The 19,706-nt window shown below is 38.6% G+C and overlaps 1 protein-coding gene and 1 gene segment (V, D, J or C); both read right to left on the bottom strand.

The window, feature by feature from the left end:
- Nucleotides 1-19,706, bottom strand: part of LOC121464736 — a 994,671-nt gene that overhangs the window by 344,976 nt on the left and 629,989 nt on the right.
- The window catches only part of LOC121464737 (immunoglobulin lambda-1 light chain-like), an 840,936-nt gene that overhangs the window by 341,507 nt on the left and 479,723 nt on the right, over nucleotides 1-19,706 (bottom strand). The gene's annotated exons all lie outside the window — the stretch shown is intronic.

The raw sequence follows: 19,706 nt of genomic DNA, 5'->3' as shown, positions 1-19,706 counted from the left end.
CCTCTAGAGTCCAGTCTCTTGCCAGCCCTAAAATGGCTCCCTTTATTAAGATATATACTTCCCTGCTCCCATATCCACTCTTCCTCCATCCCAACTGTCCCATTCTCCCAGCTCTCCTCATCTTCCCCTTCTCACTTCTCTCTCCCCATCTCCCTTTACCCCCACCCCACCCCCACCCCAAGATCTCAATTTTTGCCTGGCAATCTTGTCTACTTCCAATATCCAGGAGGATAACTACATGTTTTTCTTTGTGTTCACCTTCTTATTTAGCTTCTCTAGGATCATGAATTACACCTGACTTCTCTATGGAAACAATGAAAGCCAGAAGGTTCTGGATAGATGTACTGTAGAGACTAAGAAACCATGGATGCAAGCCCAGACTACTATACCCAGCCAAGCTTTCATTCACTATCAATGGAGAAAACAAAATATTGCAGGATAAAAACAAATTTAAACAATACATAGTCACAAATCGAGCATTACAGAAAGTAATAGAAGGAAAATCACAACCCAAGGAATCCAACAATGCCCACAACAACTCAGACATCTAGCGACCCTTCACCAACTCAACTCAAAGAAGGGAAACACACAAACTCTACTACCAAAAAAAGAAAAATAACCGGAGTTAACAACCACTGGTCATTAATATCACTGGACTCAATTCACCTATAAAAAGGCACAGACTAAGAGATGGGATACTAAAAAAGGATCCAACATTCTGCTGTTTATAAGAGACACACCTCAACCACAAAGACAGACATATACTCAGAGTAAAGGGTAGGGAAAAGGTTTTTTAAGCAAATGGAGCTAAGAAACAAGCGGGTGTGACCATACTAATTTCTAACAAAATTGACTTCAAACTAAAATCAATCAGAAGAGATGGAGAGGGACATTTTATACTCATAACAGGAACAATTCATCATATGAAGTCTCAATCCTGAATACCTATGCCCCCAATATAAAAGCACCCACTTATGTAAAAGAGACATTACTAGAACTCAAGGCAGACACCAAACCACACACACTACTAGTAGGAGACTTCAACATTCCTCTCTCACCAATGGACAGGTCAATCAGATAGAAACCTAACAGAGAAATAAGAGAATTAATGGAGGTAATGAATTTAACCGATTTCTATTAATCTGTATATCATCATGAAATTGTGAATTACCAGCAAAGTCCCAGCACATCTATCACTAGTGGCTGGTCCATGGTGTCTCCTCACTCTGTTTTCTTCCTCCCAGAATTCAGTTTTCTCCACCTACTTAAGTTCTGCCTTATTAGGCCAAGGCAGTTTTTTTATTCATTAACCAATACAAGCAACACATAGAAAGAAGGACCTCCTACAACATTTCCCATTTTCTGTTTTAACAAAAAGGAAGGCTTTAATATAGTAAACTTCTAGCAAGTATTACAGTTCCAATATTTATATTTATTTTATCTTTTATAATAACTAAGAAAAACTATAGTAATAACTATCTACTTTTAATTCCATAAAAGACTGGAGAAGGATATAATTTTACCTAAGTAAACAGGAAGTACATTATAAACAACTTCCAAAACTGTAGAATTGACAGAGACCTCTCACTACCTGAACAGCCACCCAAAGTCATTCTGTACCATTGGGGCATCTATCTTTGGCCTTCGGGCCCCTAATATCCAGCAGACGTTTTTACAAAGCAGGAAATTTCAAAGACAGTTTAGTCACTTTCTTCTGTCTCCTGTAGAATGTCTTGCACATTCTTTCATGAAGCAGGAACCCTGAAGATAGTCTCACCTTTAGGCAAGTTTAGCAGTCATTGTTCTATAGGTACTGCATGTCCAGTTTATATAATAATCCAGGCAAGAACAGTTTCTTGCTGAAATAGCTTATCAATTCCTTAAGGAGACTCTTCGATGCCCATCTTCCTCTTGAAGTAGATTGGTGCTTCCAGGAGCAGATGTGTCTCATTGTCATGAAAAGTCTTAAATTCTTAAACATTTTAAATGCCATATTTTAAAGGTCTCTAAAAGATTTGAAGAATACCTATCCATCTGAAATACTTTTCTGTACATCTAGAAAATCTAACATGACTACAAACTTGACTATTATAGATGATAAACTATTAACCTATATTTATTAATTATACATTATATTTTTAAAATGAACTACAAAATCACATTACCTTAATCAAGATCAGAAATACAAATACATATATCAATATTGATCCTAAACTTGTATCAATAAACCAAGATCCTTACCAATGCAAATTATTCATATCTATATCATATCCTCTTTTAAATGTAAAAGAACATTATTAGGCAATAATTGGGAATATGGTTGTAGACTTGTACATACTGCTTTCTGCTGTTTGGGGGCACTGTTAACCAGGTCTTTCATGGTGTATCCTGTGTACTAGGTTCATCCCAGTCAACAGTTAGGCAAATTAATTTTTGTGGGTGTTTATGGTGACCTTTCAGGGGCACATGGTCTATCAAACCACATTGATCTTGAGGCAATTCACAGGTTCTCATCTTCTGTGAAAACAAAAGAAGAACCTCTTTTCCAAAGCACAATATCCTTAGACTCAAATTCTGAAGTCAGATACCTATATAATATACATGCTGGTTTACCTTAGCAGCCCATACAATGAAATGTCTCTTTGTACTTAGCTGCTTCACAGTCAAAAAATTTAAAGAAAACACAATAATATGCACAATCCAGACTCTCTGTGTTTTTTCCATCTTTACGTGGCTTATTTATCTTTACTCCTTTTAATCACTGACTGTCTGTACTCTGTCTCTTTAAAGATATTAACCTGGCCTGCCTTTTCATCTGGGAGGTCCTTGGATCCCCCAACACAGCCTGCTTTAGGGCTGAAGGGTCCAGACAGCCAACAGGGAGTGTTCCTGACACTGGGACTTCTTTCTACCATCCCACACTGCCCCCAAGTCTGCCTTTTAGTCTGTGAGGTCCTTAGAACCCTGCAAGAGATCCTGATCCCATGCTGAGGAGATACTGAGAGGTGAGTAAGTGGCAACATGGCTGGAGAATGTGAAGTGCCACTCTCTTGGACAGTCCTGGAGGACTGAATCCAGTCCCCGTCCAATTCCCTAAGCTCCTCTGGCCATTCAGCGGGGTATGTTCCCTGCTGCTGGCTTTCTTTACCCCATTCTACCCTGCCCCCAAGCTGTCATTTTCATCTGCTAGGTCCTTGGATCCCCAAACACAGCATGCTTCAGGGTGGAGGGGATCAGAGAACCTGCTCCAGAACTGAGGGGATTTAAGAGGGGAAAACCAAGAAACTCCCAAGTACACAGTCAGCCACAGCAAGTTTGGACCAAGATGTCAAGACTCTTTTGAAAGAGTCTGGCCTCATTTGAAAGAAGACATGGGCAGGCGCCAATGCAAGAATTCTTCCAACATCCTGAAAGCAAAATGGTAACAGCAAAATCCAGTGAACATGCAACAGAAAGACTTGAACATTCTAACCCAGAAGAAGTAGAAGAAATCAACACTAAATGTAACATTATGAAAATTATAGAAACCTTTAAACAGGAAGTGAAAAACTCTCTTAAAGAAAAGGTAGAAAAGACAAACAAAAAGTTAGAAGAAATTAATGAATCCCTCAAAGATACCCAAGAAAACCAAGAAAAAGCAATTGAACAAGTAAAGGAAACAGTTCAAGACTTGAAGACAAAAATGGAAGTAATAAAGTAAACACAAACTGAGGAATGGCTGGATATGGAAAATCTGGGTAAACTAACAGGAACTACAGAGACAAGCATAACCAACAGAATACAAAAGATAGAAAAAAAAAGAATTTCAGGTGCTGAAGATATTATAAGGAAATAGACTCATTGATCAAATAAAACATCAAATCCAACAAATTCTTAACACAAAACATCCAGGAAATCTGGTACACCAAGAAATGATCAAACCTAAGAATAATAGGGGTAGAAGAAAGAGAAGAACTCCAGCTCAATTGCCCAGAAAATATATTCAACAAAATTATAGAAGAAAACTTTCCCAACCTTAAGAAAGATATTCCTATTAAGGTACAAGAAGCTTAAAGAACACCAAATAGATTGGATCATATAATAATCCCCTTGCCATATAATAATCAAAACAAAAAAAACCCCATACAAAATAAAGAAAGAATATTAAGAGCTGAAAAGGAAAAAGGTCAAGTAACATATAAAAGTAAACCTATCAGAATTACACCTGACTTCTCAATGGAAACCATGAGAGCCAGAAGGACTGCAGACACTAAGAGACCATGGATGAAGCCCAGAGTACAATACCCAGCAAAGCTTTCTTTCACCATCAGTGGAGAAACAAGATATTCAATGACAAAAACACATTTAAACAGTACATAGCCACAAACCCAGTCTTACAGAAAGTACTAGAAGAAAAACCACAACCCAAGGAAGCCAACAAAACCCATAATAGCACAGACATCTGATAATACTCCATCAACACAACCCAAAGAAGGAAAATACACAAACACTACCACCAAAAAATAACTGGAGTTAACAACCACTGGTCATTAATACAACTTAATATCAATGGACTCAATTCACCTATAAAAAGGCACAGGTTAAGAAAATGGATATGAAATCAGGAACCAGCATTCTGCTGTTTAGAAGAAACTTAACTCAACCTCAAAGACAGACACTACCTCAGAGTAAAGGGTTGGGAAAACTTTTTCTAATCAAATGGACCTAAGAAACAAGCATGTGTTGCTATCCTAATATCTAACAAAATTGACTTCAAACTATAAGTGAGAAGAAATGGAAAAGGACACTTTATAATCATAACAGGAACAATCCATCAAGATGCAGTCTTAATCCTGAACATCTATGCCCCTAATACAAGAGCATTCACATATGTAAAAAAAAATTACTAAAATTTAAACTGCATATCAAACCCCACACACTTAGAGTAGACTTCAACACTCCACTCTCGCTAATGGACAGGACAATCAGACAGAAATTAACAGAGAAATAAGAGAACTAACCGATGTAATGAATCAAAGGACTTAACAGACATCTATAGAACATTCCACCCAAACAAGAAAGAAATATGCCTTCTTCTCAGCACCTCATGGAACCTGGTCAAAAATTTATCACATACTTAGTAACAAAACAAACATCCACAGATACAAAAAATTGGAGTAACCACCTGTGTCTTATCAGACCACCATGAAGTAAAGTTAGAATTTAGCAACAATACCACCCCGAGAAAGCCTACAAACTAATGAAAACTCAAATGTCAACTTCTGTACTTTATTTTTTTTCAATAAAAGTATCTTTTCTGAAATCATCTGTTTTTGTTCTGTGTGCTTTGAGTCTCTTGATGACCCTGTCATTCCTAAGTTTTGGAAGATTTATTTATTCTACTATCTTATTAAGATTCAGACTATTCCATTGACCTGACTTTCTTCTCTTTCATGTATGCCTATACTCTATCAATTTGTTTTATTCATGGTGTCACACATTTTCTTCATGTTCCTTGTTGTGTGTTTTTAAAAATTGTTCATATTGCTTGTCTTTTTGTATACTTTCTGTACTTTATCTCCAATTCAGCAAAGGTTATTGTCTTCTCCATCCATTATTCTTGCAAGGCTCCTTGTTTAGATTTATTATACTTTACAATGCTTATACTCTTAAATAATTTATATTTTCTAAGTCAGGTCCCTTCCTCTTCTAATTAATTGAAGCAATGCTATGTATTAAACTGTCTGGGGGTCTGAATCCCAGGCAACATCACTTTTTACCATTCCCTGATACTTTGCTTTTCTGCTATTCTGTAATTGGTTTTCTCCAGGTCATTCAATAGCACAGAAACACTGAAGGTAGGAAAATTGTGGGCAACAGTCATCCCTCAAAGTACCAATTAGTAACTAAGGTCTGTGATTTTAACATTTTCTGTTGACAGAGAGAACAGGCTTCTGAATCAATCCCAAAGCTTAGATAGAGAACTTCACTTGGAACATTCAGAGGCACTGCCAGGGAGTTGTGGTCAGAGTAATTATACTGTACAGGGAAATCAGGCAAGTCCAGAATATTTCCAGAGACTCTAGCTACTGATACCCCACAAATGGAATGCCTAGCTCCTGCCTTTTTCCTTTAGGAAGACCATCATCCCCTGACAAACACTCACTACATCCCAGGACCATTTGCATCTCAGTGTTTCACACTAAGAATGAAGGTCAGCTTTTTTTCTCTCACTTTTATCTCTTTAAGCTCCCCATTCTCTCTGCCAAGTAGTCTGCTCTGTCTCAGCAACATGTCTGCCATGAGTGAACTGTAAAGGCACCGAATAAACACCCCAATAGTAGTTGGTGTTGCTACAGCATTGGTGCCTTCACAGATGATGTCAAAGATCTCGGGGATACAACCGAATGTCCAGGAAAGGGAATGCTGATGTTATTGAGAACTACCATGGCCTCTCAGCTAACTAGGTCTCTTCACAACTCACTGGAAGTCATGCTGCCATTATCAAGAGTCATTTCTGGGATACATGGGAAGCTTTCTGCACATCCTCATTCCAAAGCAAGAAATAAATTTCTGCTTGATTGAATACCGCTTAGTATTTTCCATGTGGGAAACTGAGTGTTTTTTCTTGAAATGTTGCTCAAGAATGTTTCATTCATTCCTGAGAATCTTCATGTTCACCATGATGAGAAATAAAACATTACTGAGAAATTACATAATATGACTGGGGAAGAGAAAAGACCACTTGCCTCAAGTACAGTCATTTGAAAGCACACCCAAGAATATCCAGTAGGACTGGTTACAATGTGGAATTTGGATTGGGAGTACACTCAGAAAAAAAGATACTCCTAGCTGCTGAAAATTTTCACACAAAGGAAAACATCTGTAGACATAGCTCAGATGTCAAGTTGATTGGCTAGCATTTAGGTAAGCCAGCATTCATCCCTAGATCTGTCCTCACTGTTCTTGGTGGCCCCATTTGTAATTCTAGTGTGGGGGAAATGGAAGCAATATGATGATAATGTTAAATCAACTTTACCTGCAATACTCATTTGAGGACAGTTTAAAATATAGGATAATCACTTTGCAGGGTTATGAGAAGTTTCTATTTCATTTCCTCTCAAGACATTCATATTGACATAGACAATGCCCAGATTGGGCTAGCCTTCCCTATCTGACTTCACAATACTAAGTGGCTTTCCAATAATACATTGATGCTGCTTTTCATGGGTCTACAACTTCTTCTTTTCAAAAGGAAAATAATGAGAAACACCTTAAATCTCCTTAAAAAAAAAAACAAATAAACCACAATAGTGGATTTACATGAGTACATCAATGAAGAATCTGACATAACTGAGAAGTGGAAAATCCGGCCTGTGACCTGGGCTCTTTGAGCATACAGTAGGCTCACAGTCAGGTATGGGCACACATTGGGAGGCTCTGCAGTGACAGAGTGAAGTGGAATGAGTACAGAAGCATGGTGGGAAGCAGTGCTGTGCACCCACATATCAGATTAGAAGCAGACTCCCACTTCTTCATTCAATGTGCTTCTGAGGTTGCCATGGACCTTATCTGATCATGGGCTCAGATAAGGTCATGTCGGCTTCTGTTTAAGGTACACAGATTTCTTCCATTCATCACCAGACAGAACAAGAATCTAAGGTGAGGAATGATTCTCTCTTGCCATAAATTGATTGAAAATAGGGAGTAAGAAACTCATTTGTGACAAAAACAATGAGGGACCTACACGGTGAGTTTGAGTCAATGTTGGCCTTGTGCAAAGCTTTAAGAGATCCCAGGCATCAGCACTGGAATCACCTGGAAACAATGAGACAGGCAAATCCATATGCCCTGCCATGGTACCCTACTCTCAGGATTTGAAGGGTCACAGACACCTACTCACAATACGCATATACAAACACACACAAATTCTGCATATAGTTAGGCTTTTTAAAATGCAGGGAGGTGTCATTGTCTTGGAGTATAAGGAACAAGTCAGGAAGGAGCACTAATGAGCTCCAAGACATCTAGGCATACATTGAAATGGAACAAGTAGTATCAGGTTCCTCCTGGGGTTGCAAGGAGCTATCAGTGTCCAAGCATCTGCTGGTGAAATAGACAGACTCATCATGCACTCATAGTTCCCAGCAGGTCCCACAAGCCAACACCAATCAAGGCCTTTTGAAATGCTTGCTGCAAGGTCACACATTACTCCCCCTATCCCCAGACTGTGGATCAGGCCACAGGATTAGCTCCTCATTTGAAGAAAGCAGAAAGCCCGTGTCCCCATCTCAGTCCTACCCAGACTTGATATTCTGCCTCTCAGACATACTCAGCAATATTGGTTTAGGTATGATGACACCCTGGAGGTGTATCTGCCTGTGACTTGTGAAATACTGGGGATGACACAATGGGGTCAATACTGTCACTGGAGAAGTGGGCATGAGTACATTTTGTCCAAGTCATTGTTGGTACAATGGGCAGTGATTTCATGTAGTTCATTCCTTTCATATGTGGTCATCTCATTCTGAAGATCAGTTTATCTTTGTTATACTTGTCTTTGGTTTCTACAGGAATAGTGTAAGAATAATTCAAAATCCCCTAAATATTTAGAAGTAAGTATTGACTCATTTTTATGGTTTTTCCTTCTTTTGCATTCTTGAATGAATCTCATATCATAAAAACTGTATTCCATAGATATAGAGATGCAGAAGTGCAATATGCAGAATAATTCCACAATATTTTCATTTTATTATTAAAGTATTCTTGCAAAATATATTTATTAAAAAGGCAGTGACATATTGACTTGCACATGCATATTTTATTCACAGAATGATCAAATATGGATGAATATCACAACCATTCCTTTAATCCTAAATCACATCCCTGCAGAGAGTACATTTGGAGCCTCTTTCATAAAACATTTTACATAGAAAATATAGGATGTAGAATTACATTCACCCTGCTATGTAATAATTGGAGAAGGAATCAGAAAATGATATCACATGCTTACGTATCAGTAGAACTAACATTGTAATAATGGCCATCTTACCAATAGCAACATGCTGATTCAATTCTATATGCACCCACATTCCAATAAAATTCTTTACAGACATGAAAGAACAATACTGAACATATAGATAAACAAAACAACTCAGGTAGCTAAAACAATGCTGTAAAATAACAATAAAGGAAGTTCCTGATTTCAAGCTCTACGTAAGTGTTATACTAATAGAAATAGAATGTCATTGGCATAAAAAACCATCAGGTGTGTCAATAAAAATAAAAGAAAAGAAAATAAAATCAGACTGAAGCACCTACAAACATTTGATTTTTGTCAATGAAGCCAAAGTTATGCTATTTAATTAAAGAGAGCATCATCAACTGAAGGGTCGGGCAATACCAGAGTCAGTATGTAGAAGAATGCAAATCGATCTATATCTATCAACCTGCACAAAATTCAAATTTAAGTGAATTAAAGACCTCAACATAAATCTACATAGCCTTGGACACATTGGTACAAGAGACAACTTCCTGAATAAACAGCAGTAGCACAGACACTGAGATAAACAATTAATGAATGGAAACTCATTAAACTGAAAACCTTCTTTAAGCAAAGGGCAGTAAAACAAAATGGCTACCTAAAAAATGTAAAAAAACATCTTCACCAACTCCACATCTGACAGAGAGCTGATCTCCAAAATAAAGAACTTAAGAAACTAGACTTAAAAAATAACAACAAATTATCTAATTAAAAATAGGGAACAACATAAAGCTAAGAAAACCAGCCCACAAATCACAATCCCAGAGAGCTTAGACAACAATGAGGACCCTAACAGAGAGATACATAGATCGAATCTACATGGGAAGTAGAAAAAGACAAGATCTCCTGAGTAAATTATGAGCACTGGAACCTTGGGAAATGTTGAATGGGAGAGAAGAGGCAGGGAGGGGAGCAGAGAAAAATGTAGGGCTCAATAATAATCAGTAAAAAATAGGGAACAGAACAAACAGAATTCTCAACAGAAGAATTTAAAATGGCCAAGATGCACTTAAACTACTACTCACCATCATTAGTCATTAGGGAAATGAAAATCAAAATACTATCAGATTAGATTTTAACAGGTGAGAATGGATAAGATCAACGCCACAAATGACAGCTTATGCTGGAGAAGGTGTGGAACAAGAGGGACATGACCTCAGGGATTATGATAGTGACAATTTGTGCAGCACATCTGTAAATAAATATAACAATTTTTTGGGATATTTGGAAACAATCTATTTTAAGACCCAACAATACAATACCACTCTTGGACATTTACACATAGAAAGTTCAATCATACACAAAGCCACTTGTTCCACTGTGTTCATAGGAGTTCTATTTGTAATTGTAAGAAACTGAAAACAGCCTAGATGATACTCTAAATAAGAATGGACAAAGAAAATTTGGTCATCTGCAACAAGCAATTCAATGCATTATGAAGCCAAAATAGAAGCAGATGAAAATTCAACCATAGAAAAGCCACATGCCTGTGAACATGGGGGTGAAATAGATGAGATTAAAATGAAATTGAATAAAGTGGGAGAAAAAGAAATGAGTTTCCTAATATGTGGGGGAAGATATCTGGGTTGGAAGAGATTGGGCCAACCCTGTGGTATGTAGTTTCCCAGTATATAAAGCCAAAGTTCAGAAGTAAAAGGAGGAATTTATTATCTCTTTATCAAAGAAAAGGAACAAAATTTCAGAAAACTCAAATAAACTTGTTCTTTCATTTACTAACACAAGAGAAAGGGGACTACATATTGAAGGAGTATATGGTGTGAAAATGCACTATTGTATTCACTATTTTTATATTATTTTATGAACAAAGTTACTTTACACAAAAGACTCATTGAAATTCAGGAGATAGCCATGGAACCAATGCTTCATTACATGAGCAAATTAGAAATCTTGTGTGAGTTCTCACAAGTATAACGACATGGTTTTCTATTTCCATCCATTTGTATGCAAAATTCAAGAAGTCCTTGTTTTTTACAGCTGAGTAGGTGGGTGGTCCTTGGACTTCCCACAGGGCAGGGAACCCTGATAGCTCTATGGGCTGACAAGGGAGGGGAACTTGATTGGGGGAGGGGAAGGGAAATGGAAGGCTGTGGCAGGGAAGAGACAGAAATATTTAATAAATAAATAAACGGGAAAAAAAGTATAATGACATGGTGAATAAACAAGATTATTACAAGGAAGTTTCTGTTGCCAGGAGAATTCGTTTGCTTTTAAATATCCATACACAGTACACAAATACTTTTGGTTTTCTTTTACTGAAATAGTTAGCTAGCTAATTAACTATCAACTGAATGGTTGGGATCCAGAGTATCTGGAAGAACATATATATTTATTAACTTATATCTGGAGCAGTAGCTTTGAGAAGTGGGGATATGGAGAGCTGGTAATTAGAAGGAGATCTTCCAAATATATACAAGGACTCCACAAGATCATTTAGAGAATCAAATAACCTGAGTTCATGGTGCCTGCAAAAGTCTGAACAGACAGCCCAGGGTCCTCCATAAAACTGTCCTAGACCCTTTGCATAGATGTTAGAGTTGTGTTTCTTAGTCATCTTAAGGTACTTTTATAAGAGAAAACAGTAGTTGTCTCTGACTCTAATTCTAGCTTTGGGGACCCTACCTCCCATAATTGGTCACCATGCCCAGCCTCAACACCCATAGGGAGATTCCTAGTCTTACTGCAAGCTGGAATGCCATGTTTTTCTTTACAGGGATACCTGTCCTTTTCTAATCAAACACACACAAACACACACACACACACACACACACACACACACACACACACACGTGCGCTGCAGGAGACCCTTCCCCTCCTTGAGCTAATAGCCTTTAAGATACCAGCCTACTGGGGTATGGTCTTTTATACTTTGAAAAGCAGCAGATACCAGGTGCCCTCTTATTTACCCTGGCTCCCTTTCAGGCAGCTAGATTCTATTTTTTGTTTGTCATGAGAAGATTGTTGTTTGGGATGGTGATCTGTAAGTTTTCCCCCCTAAATAAATAACCTTTTTTATTATCCCTAATTCTTAACTGGTGTGGGATTGTTTTGCCAATTTATCTGGCGCCCAGCATTTGGGATGGGAACCCTGGCTCTGCTTCCTGCTGTCAGCCTGGCTCAGCAGGAACCCTTCCTCATCAGGCCATGGCCTGTTCATGGAGCCAGCAGTTTAATATAGAATCTTGCACAGCGGCTTTTCTAAGGATCAGCCGCAGTTCCCTTTGCAAGTCTCGGATTAGCTTCAAGTATCCACGCAGCCTACAGTTTGCCTCCCACAAGTGTGTACTGTAGATATTTCTGTGAGACACGAGTGTCCCTGTCTGAACCAGTTGTTCTGTGGCTTTCTAACGATTTGTTTGCATTTGCCTATTCCATTGCTCTAGACATTCGCAGAGCACACAGTCTGTGATTTATCTTTTAGCATTCTGCTCTGAAATCAGATTTCAGACCGGTCACAGTTGAATTCACATGCACCACTATGTGTATCTTACTAGGTAAGATTTAATATTCTAAAAATAGAGCATAACTTGCTAATTTAAAAGGACAATGTCAGACAATCTATCTATCCAATGTGTCCATGTGCTAGGTTTTAGAAGACTTATATGATGATGTCCCTTCTACATCACTATTTTTGTTTCTGGGGATTAGTCCTCTACTCAATATTTTTTTCTTTAAAAAAATGTTTTGAGGACATCTCCCTGGACACCTGTGAGCCCCTCTAGAGTCAAGTCTCTTGCCAACCCTAAGATGGCTCCCTTAATTAGGATATATATTCCTCTGTTCCCGTGTCCACCCTTCCTTTATCCCAACCATCCCATTCCCCTAAGCTCCCCCCATTCTCCCCTTCTCACGTTTCTCACCCCATTTCCCCTTAGCCCCATGCCACCTAACCCCCAAGTTCCCAGGTTTTGCCCTGCAATCTTGTCTACTTCCCATATCCAGGAGGATGACTATGTTTTTCTTTGGGTTCACCTTCTTATTTAGCTTCTCTAGGATCACATATTATATGCTCAATGTCCTTTGTTTATGGTAGAAACCAATTATGGCTGAGTACATCCCATGTTCATCTTTTTCGGTCTGGGTTACCTCACTCAGGATTGTGTTTTCTATTTCCATCCATTTGCATGCAAAATTCACGAAGTCATTGTTTTTTACCACTGAGAAGTACTCTAATATGAATATATTCCACACTTTCTTCATCCATTCTTCCATTGAAGGGCATCTAGGTTGTCCAGGTTCTGGCTATTACAAATAATGCTGCTATGAACATAGTTGAACAAATGCTTTTGTCATATGATAGGGCATCTCTTGGGTATATTCCCAAGAGTGGTATTACTGGATCTTGGGGTAGGTTGATCCCGAATTTCCTGAGAAATCACCACACTGATTTCCAAAGCGGTTGCACAAGATTGCATTCCCACCAGCAATGGATGAGTGTGCCCCATACTCCATAACCTCTCCAGCAAAGGCTATCATTGGTGTTTTTGATTTTAGCCATTCTGACAGGTGTAAGATGGTATCTCAAAGATGTTTTGATTTACATTTCCCTGAATACCAAGGAGGATTAGATCTACTACCTTGAGCAACTGAAGAGAGGGAACCTGAAATGACCCTATCATATAGCCATACTGATGATTTCTTGCATATCACCTTAGAACCTTCATCTGTCGATGGATCCAGATAGAGACAGAGACCCAAATTGGAGAACCGGACTGAGCTCTTAAGATTCAAATGAGGAGCAGAAGGAGGGAGAACATGAGCAAGGAAGTCAGGACCACGAGGGGTTCACCCACCCACTGTGACAGTGGAACTTATCTATTGGGAGCTCACCAAGACCAGCGAGACTGGTAATGAATAAACATGGGATGAAACCAGACTTTCTGAACGTGGCGGACAATGATGGCTGATGAGAAGCCAAGGACAATGGCACTAGGTTTAGATCCTAATACATGAACTGGCTTTGTGGGATCCTAGCCTGTTTGGGTGCTCACCTTCCTGGTCCTGGATAGAAGTGGGAGGACCTTAGACTTCCCGCAGGGCAGGGAATCTGGACTGCTCTTCATTCTCAAGAGGGAGGGGGAATGGAGTGGGGGGGGGAGTGGGCAGAGGGGTAGGAGAGTTGGGGGAGGGGGCAATGTGTGCATGGAGGGGGAGGGAAATGGGAAATGAGGAGGTGGCAGGAATTTTTTTTTGCAACAACTAAAAAAATAAAATAAACAAAAAATGTTTTGACAATAGGGCTAAGAATGAGGCATTTTTAGAAATGGTAGTCTTTTAAGACTGAAACCACACTTCTCAGGAAAGAGGTTGGAAATCTAAAAAAAGTTACAGCCAATTTAACTAACAAAACTCTGTCAACTGAGATGCTTTTGGAAATGGTACAGACTGATAGTAATTTATTTAAAGGAAGATGTAGCACTCTAGCAAAGGAAACACCGATTTGGCACATAAAACCCAATCAATGACAGTGAGTGCTGAAACATTATTTGAGAGAATTCGCACTGTTGAAAGTCTTAATCGGACTCTGTCAAAGGAGAATGACAGACTGATAGATAGGATGTCTCTCCAGGAAGGTAATATGCATGCTATGAAGATCATGTCCAAGGATGAGACATTATCTCTACTGGACAGATTTTACACCTGGGAATCCTCAATGAGGGCATTAGAGCAGAACATTGGACAGGAGATCCAGCCATTACAAAAGGCAGTGGTAAACAGATTTGAAAAGATTGAAGAAATTATCAAATTTGATGACCAGGAACAAAGGGTAAAAATGCCAAATTTAACTTTGTCGGTATGTAAAAATCTCCAAAATAGCTTCCTCAGAAAAGGCTGATTCAGTAATCACGCATTTATTAGAAGTTAGGCCATCATTGGCATTCCTGCACAAATAAAGACAGACAATGGTCCAGCATATGTATCCAAGAAAATGAAATGGTGTTTCTTTTATTATAATATAAAGCACATTACAGGTATACCAAATAATCCTACAGGTCAGGCAGTTATATAAAGTTCAAATCATACTATAAAGGATATGCTGACCAATCAGAAATGGATGGAAAATACTCCCAGAAGTGGATTGCATAATGTTTTATTAACATTAAATTTTCTTAACACTGATGAGAAAGGGACAACAGCATCAGAGAGACATTGGATAATAGAAAAAATCTTCTGAATTGCATCAACCAGTATATTTCAAGGATGTGTTGACCTCACAATGGACACCAGGAGATGTACGATGTTGGGGAAGGAGTTTTGCTCTTGTTTCCACAGAGGAAGAAAAATATTGGATATTATCAAAATTAATAAAGATTCACTTTGAAAACAAGAAATCTCGCCGGGCGGTGGTGGTGCGCGCCTTTAATCCCAGCACTTGGGAGGCAGAGGCAGGCAGATCTCTATGAGTTCGAGACCAGACTGGTCTACAAGAGCTAGTGCCAGGACAGGCTCCAAGACCACAGAGAAACCCTGTCTTGAAAAAAGCAAAAGACAAAAACAAAAAGAAAAGAAAAGGAGAAATCTCCTGAAAAAGAGGAATAATATCAAATCCACAATGTTGATAATCATACAGGCAGTAAATAAAGGTCATAAGGGTTAGGGCTCTTATCTTTGCAGAAAAATACACATCATCAAAAATTCAAGAACCCTGTGTATTTGAATGCTGACAGAATAAAATAACTATCCACTAAGGAAGATCTAGAAAAAGAATATGGTTTATGAATTCATGTACTATTTGCACATATTTACACACACACACACATATGTATATATATATATGTATATATATATACATATATATATATATATATGCCTGGTTTTGGAGTTGGACAATATATCTGTACTTCTCTAAATCCAAGCTTGTTGTTATAAAGAACATTCTGAATTTCTGTCTCATATCAGAAGCCATCTGGTATGGTACAGAAGAAAGACTTTAGAAAAAATATTACTTTCTTGATGCCTTTTTTTATATCATATTCTTCATTGAATGTATATTTATGTTAATGATAATTAAGTTTTTCCTAATGGATATAGATTTTCCTACAGATCCTTTTCCTGCAGTAATCTTTGAAATTTCCAGGAAGAAGAAGGGGCCACAGCAACCACTCCACCTATTTGATATGACATCATGATGCAGACAGCGCTTCTATAAGACTTCTTATTTGTGTGCCAGCTGCTGAAATCGTGCACCATCTCATGACATTCAGGCCAGAACTTCAAATAAGAACTTTGAAGAAAAAAATATCTATCAACTACTCGAAAATTTGTTTGCAACTTTCCTAGACAGTATTTTTTTATAATACAGAATTCTTATTTTTCAAACATGACCAGAAACAAAAAGCATTAAAGAATCAAAATGAAGTGAGACAAAACACCTATAAGGAATGTGGAAAGTGCTTTAAAAGATGGACATGCCTCACTAGGAATAAGAGACTTAATCCCAAAGAGAAGGCATACAAATGCAAAAATTTTGGCAAGTCATTTACCCATAATGCAAATCTTAAAGCTCACTGGAAGTGGAAAAAATGTATAAGAACTGTCAAGCTAGACAGTAATTTTGAAACTTAACCATCACTTTAATTTTGCAGGATCCCTTTAAGAGAACATTGCCCACATGACAGCAGGAAGCAGTTCTGTAAGATGATGATACCCCTTTCCCCCCAAAAAATGTTTGTCTATAGGGGTTAGGAACACTGTTTATGGGTTGTTGATTGTTACTTGTATTAGATAGAAAGTTGGGGTGAAAACTACATTTAAAAAAAGGGGGAGATAGTAATAGTGGGTAATGGAGTGAATACATGTTAGCTATTATAAATTATTAGTTTACATTGGTTAGTTTTTGTATATTGATACAAGATCAAATCATATCTGTTATTTTGTTTACATTTGTTTACTTATGGAAATTTATTTTGTCAGATTGTATATACGTATGTTTCTACCACAGTTTAGGACATTTTGCATACTGATACAACTTTTAGGGTATATTTTCATATTATTATAGGTCAATAGTTATTCATGTTTGTTGTACATACAGTTAGATCAATTAAGTTCTTTAGATACATATAGATTGTATTCTTTCTAGATTGATATTCTTCAACTACTTCAAGGATCTGTGTGTAACATGGCATTTAAATAACTTAGGATTCTGTTGACATGAGACATGACTGCTTCTGACAACACCAATCTATTCCTGAGAGAATGTTGAGCACAGAAGACACTCCACTTCGAACTTGTTTTCTTGACAAAACTGGCCTTTGGACAAGGAACTGGCAATGCCTCAACTGCTGACAAGTTACATGGTATCCAGAAATGGATAAGCATGACTGTCAAATCTTGCCAAGACAGGATAAAATGATTTTGAAAATTTTTCTGCCTCTGTAAATAGTCTGTCAGGTACACTGGGTCTTAGCCAAAGTTGGTTGCTTCAATGTTGCAAACTGAGATTTGGGTCATTACTCAGGTATCTAATTGTTTCAGTCAAATATTTCTCACTTTTGAAGCTACTTAACTGCACTTTCTGCCAGCTCAAGTAATATTATCTCTCTTCTCAGGTCTTCAATGGGGTTGAAAATTAGATAGTCATAGTTACTGTACTCTTACGAACTAGCCAAGCCATTTCCTATACAAGACTTAGTCTCCATAGATTAGAATGTTTATTAAAATATTTAACATATGGCCATTGCTCAATATTGTTAATTATGATTGTAATTCTAATCTTTTTTTCCTTTTTTTTATTGAGAAAAGGAGAAAAAAAAAAAAACAAGTTTCCACCTCCTCCCAGCCTCCCATTTTCCTCTCCCTCCTCACACCCTACGCCCCCTCCTCCCACCCTTCTCCCCCTACCCCCACTCCTTTCCCCCTCCCTCTCCAGTCCAAAGAGCAGTCAGGGTTTTCTGCCCTGTGGTAAGACCTAGGACCTCCCCGCTCCGTCCATATCTAGGAAGGTGAACATCCAAACTGGCTAGACTCCCACAAAGCCATCACATTAAGTAGGATCAAAACCCCGTGCCATTGTCCTTTGCGTCTCATCAGCCCTCATTGTTCACCATGTTCAAAGAGTCCAGGTTTATCCCATGCTTTTTCAGTCCCAGTCCTGCTGTTCTTGGTGAGCTCCCAATAGATCAGCTCCACTGTCTCAGTGGGTGGGTGCATCCCTCGTGGTCCCGACTTCTTTGCTCATGTTCTCCCTCCTTCTGCTCCTCATTGGGACCTTGGGAGCTCAGTCCAGTGTGGGTCTCTGTCTCTATCTCCATCCATCACCAGATGAAGGTTCAATGATGATATGCAAGATATTCGTCAGTATTGATCTAGGATAGGGTCATTTCAGGTTCCCTATCCTCAACTGCCCAAGGAACTAACTGGGGACCTCGGCTTGGGCACCTGGGAGGCCCTCTAGGGTCAGGTCTCTTGCCAACCCTAAAGTGGCTCCCTTAACTAAGAATTGTGGTTCTGTGCTCCCCTGTCCAACCTTCCTTTATCCCAATCCTCCTGTTTTCAAGGCCCGACCTCCTTCCCTTCTAACTTTTCTCTCCCCATCTCCCCTTACCCCCATCCCACTCCACCCCCAAGATACCAATTTTCTCCCCAGCAATTTTGTCTACTTCCCTTAGCCAAGAGGACAACTATATGTTTTTCCTTGGGTTCCCCTTCTTACTTAGCTTCTTTAGATTCACCTATTGTAGACTCCGTGACTCTTATTTATGGCTAGAAACCAATTATGATTGAGTACATCCCATGTTCATCTTTTTGGGTCTGGGATACCTCACTCAGGATAGTGTTTTCTATTTCCATCCATTTGCATGCAAAATTCGAGAAGTTATTGTTTTTTACCGCAGCGTGGTACTCTAATGTGCAGATATTCCACACTTTCTTCATCCATTCTTCCATTGAAGGGCATCTAGGTTATTTCCAGGTTCTGGCTATTACAAATAATACTGCTATGAACATAGTTTAACAAATGCTTTTGTCATAAGATAGGGCATCTCTTGGGTATATTCTCAAGAGTGGTATTGCTGGGTCCAGGGGTAGGTTGATCCCGAATTTCCTGAGAAACCGAAACACTGACTTCCATAGTGGTTGCACAAGATTGCATTCCCACCAGCAATGGATGAGTGTATCCCTTCCTCCACAGCCTCTCCAGCAAATGCTATCCTTGGTGTTGTTTATTTTAGCCATTCTGACAGGTGTAAGATGGTATCTCAAAGTTGTTTTGATTTGCATTTCCCTGATTGCTAAGGAAGTTGAGCATGGCCTTAAGTGTCTTTTGGCCATTTGAACTTCTTCTGTTGAGAATTCTCTGTTCAGATCAGTGCCCCATTTTTTAATTGGGTTAATTAGCATTTTAAAGTCTAGTTTCCTGAGTTCTCTATATATTTTGGAGATCAGACCTTTGTCTGTTGCGGGGTTGGTGAGGATCTTCTCCCAGTCAGTAGGTTGCCTTTGTGTCTTAGTGACAGTGTCCTTTGCTTTACAGAAGCTTCTCAGTTTAAGTAGGTCCCATTTATTCAATGTTGCCCTTAAGGTCTGTGCTTCTGGGGTTATACATAGGAAGCGATCTCCTGTGCCCATCTGTTGTAGGGTATTTCCCACATTCTCTTCTATCCTTTTCAGTGTGTTCGGGCTGATATTGAGGTCTTTAATCAATTTGGACTTGAGTTTTGTGCACGGT

Source organism: Microtus oregoni, unplaced genomic scaffold (genome assembly GCF_018167655.1).
Source record: "Microtus oregoni isolate MIOR12 unplaced genomic scaffold, Mior012 000029F_ref0000214, whole genome shotgun sequence".
NCBI lineage: Eukaryota > Metazoa > Chordata > Mammalia > Rodentia > Cricetidae > Microtus > Microtus oregoni.
The sequence above is the reverse complement of the archived record's forward strand: the minus strand, read 5'-3'. Positions and strand labels throughout refer to the sequence as shown.